Below are 3653 nucleotides of genomic sequence, written 5' to 3'. Positions count from 1 at the left end.
AAATCACAAATGATTTTTTTTTTTAATCCAATATCAATACAGTTTTTTACTTGAAAATGTCACAAAAATTGGAAAATGTGATATAATATTCTCGATTTGTTTTAACGTTATTTGTACAAACCACCAAAAAGAAATTTTTTATTCCTTAAAAATCTATTTACAAAGAAAGTTTTAAAGTTGAAAATCTAACAAAATATCACAAAAATTCGAAAAATTCTATGTAACATTTTCGATTTATTTTCACGATATTTATAGAAATAACCGGAAAAGAGAATTTTTTTGTCAAAAAATGTTTTCACAAAAAACGAAAACACTTACGAGAGTTTTCTATTTGCAATCATTAAAAAAATATCACAAAAATCGGAAAATGTTGTATAATATTTTCGATTTAATTGCATGTTACTTGTAGAAATCAACGAAAAAATTTAATTTTCTTACTAAAACAATTATTTTCACAAAAAATCTAACACTTTCCAAAATATCACAAAATCATCAATATTCATATTTAATTAACAGTCCAAACGCTCTCGTGAGATTTAGCTCTGTTAATATTCTTCTTTTCTGCTTTGTATTTTGCTTTCGCTGTTAAGTATTCCAAATATTTGTCGCTCTTAAAATGCGCTTCGCCAGCTATGTTGGTATTTGACAGTTTCCACGCTGATTCGTTCTTGGTCCTTCTCTATAAATTTACGATCTCTGTAGATATGCAACAACATTGTGTATGTACATATGTACAGAGCCAAAGGGAGCATTTTCTTTCTTCGGCTGTATCGCTGCCTACATGCACACGAACGTAGCAATGCTTTGCATTTTTATTTAAACGAAAGTTTTTATTTTATAAAACTACAGCATAAAATATTAACTAAATATCTGTATTTTATTATAAGCATCCCGTAAATTTTTCCACTCAATTTTTAAACACCTTTCCTCCTCCTCTACTAATAAAGCTGGCGCCTAAATGGAATCCATTTTACTATTTATTATTTTAATATTTATTATTAAACTTTGCCTGCGGAAAAATCTGAATAATAAAAAATAAATAAAATCTCAACTGATACCAATAAAATAAACAAAAAAATAGCTGAATTCCATTAAAATTTTTTCCCTCCTGTAATTTTTTATATTAAATAAAAAACAAGTAAGAAAGTCTAAGTTCGGGCGGCGCCGAACATTAAATACCCGGCGCAAGTATTAAATATATGTTTTCCACCTTTCCGAAAGCTACCGCTGCATGATTTATCGAAGATTTTGTATTTCTCGAAATTACCGTTATATGGGATGTGGGCGTGGTTATTGTCCGATTCTAGAAATTTTCGGCCATTTGATATGTTGTACCAGGACCAACAACTGTGCCAAGATTGGAAGTAATTGGTGAAGCGGTTACCAAGATATACACATGTAACCATAAGTGGGCGTGGCTACGCCCATTTGCCAAAATTTTGTAATATTCTTATTTTTCGTCTAAAACACATTGCTAATATTAATTTTGAGTGAATTATCTTCAGTATTTACTAAAATATCGCAGTTTTCGTTTTTCTGAAAATTACCGTTATATGGGAGCTAGGCGTGGTTATTGTCCGATTTTTAAAATTTTCAGCCATTTAGTATGCTGTACTAAGGTCAACAACTGTGCCAAGTTTGGAAGAAATTGGTGCAGCGGTTACCAAGATATACACATGTAACCATAAGTGGGCGTGGCTACGCCCATTTTCCAAAAATTTATAATATTCATGTTTTCCGTCTGAAACTCATTGTAAGTATCAATTTTGAGTGAATTATCTTCAGTAGTTACTAAAATATCGCAGTTTTCGTATTTCTTAAAATGACCGTTATATGGGAGGTAGGCGTGGTTATTGTCCGATTTCGCCAATTTTCAATACCATCCGTCCTACGCCCAAAAGAAGTTCACGTACCAAGTTTCGTAAGTATCTCAATTTTTACTCGAGTTATTGTGTGCACAGACGGACGGACGGACGGACGGACAGACAGTCACCGCTTAATCGATTTCTCTTTTCATTCTGATCATTTATGTATACATTTGTCTATATCTATCTCGATTCGTTTTGCCTGTTACAAACAACCGTTATGTGAACAAAGTTATAATACCCTTGTGCACAAGTGCGCTCGGGTATAAAAATTATATTAGTTGCGTTCCTTATTTACCAGAAATAATAAGAAGTAGTCAGATTCAGTCCGAAAAGCGTTTCTTAACTTGAAAATTACAGCGGAAATGAGAGAGCAACTGTGACTCTCTTCAGTCAGTAGTTACAAGATTTATTCAGAAGAATTTTTGTTGGCAAAATCTTGAAAAGTGTCAAAACTCAACTGAATTTAAATTAACTGAAATTAAAGAATAAACGAAAAGTGAGAATAATCTAAAAACTAAAAAAAAAGTAATTTGAAAATACAAGGAGGCAAACAAATCTGTGTTCGTATGGAAAAGTAGCTTAAGTCGAAAGGCTGGCTTTAGTATAAATCGGCATTCGCAGCATACGATTGCGAATGACTTACGGGCGCTAAGCCGTTAAACAACTTTAGCAAATAGACGTGCAAGAAATAGTTCCGATACTAGCAAGTCAATATTCTTTTTAAGTCTCATCAAAAAATTCCTTGTCGTTTAAAAAAGAAAGGGAATGCCGCATTATACTAAAGCCGGGCTTTCGACATAAGCTACTTTTCCATACGAACACAGAAATAATTGATATTGTAAGTGTTTATTGTGCTTGTGCTTGTGTGAATGTGTTTTGTACATACATTTCTATTTTTATTTTATATTAGTTTTGTTGTTGATGAGGTGCATGCATCAGCTCGTATGCAGAATATGGTCAGGCGAACGCATGCCCGACGACTCGAATTTAAGTGTGCTCTGGCCAATCCACAAGAAAGGCACCCTGCCATTAGCGCCAACTACCGCGGAATCAGCCTTCTAAGCATAGGTTATAAGGCTTTATCGAGTGTATTGTGCGAAAGACTGAAGCCCACAGTCAACGAACTGATTCGACCTTATCAGTGTGACTTTAGGCCTGACAAATCCACAGATCAGGTATTCACAATACGCCAAATCTTGGAAAAGGCCCGCGAGAATAGGGTCGATACACACCATCTATTTGTCGATTTCAAAGCTGTTTTCGACAACACGAAGAGAACTTGCCTTTATGCCGCGATGATGGAATTTGGTATCTCCGCGAAATTAATACGGCTGTGTAAAATGACGGTGAGCAATACCACCATCTCCGTCAGAATAGGGAAGGACCTCTCCGAGCCGTTTGATGCTAAACGAGGTTTCAGACAAGGGAACTCCCTTTCGTGTGATTTCTTTAATCTGGTGTTGGGGCCAATATCAAGGGCTACGTCTGTTCTGCCTTCTCGGGATTGGATAGAGAAGCAAAGCGAATGGGTCTGGTGGTAAACGATGACAAAACGAAGTATCTCCTGTCATCACACAAATAGTCAGAGCATACGCGTCTTGGCCCACGTCACTGTTGACAGTTACAAGTTTGAAAAAGTAGACGACTTCGTTTATTTGGGAACCAGCACTAAGACCAATAATAATGTCAGCCTTGAAATCCAGCGGTCAATCACTTTTGCCAACAAGTGTTACTTTGGGCTGAGTTTGAGAAGTAAAGTCCTCTCTCGTCGTACAAAGATCACAC

The sequence above is a fragment of the Rhagoletis pomonella genome, unplaced genomic scaffold (genome assembly GCF_013731165.1).
Source record: "Rhagoletis pomonella isolate Grant_MI unplaced genomic scaffold, Rhpom_1.0 Rhpom_scaffold_00005, whole genome shotgun sequence".
In the NCBI taxonomy this organism is placed as follows: domain Eukaryota; kingdom Metazoa; phylum Arthropoda; class Insecta; order Diptera; family Tephritidae; genus Rhagoletis; species Rhagoletis pomonella.
Note: the sequence above shows the minus strand (reverse complement) of the source record.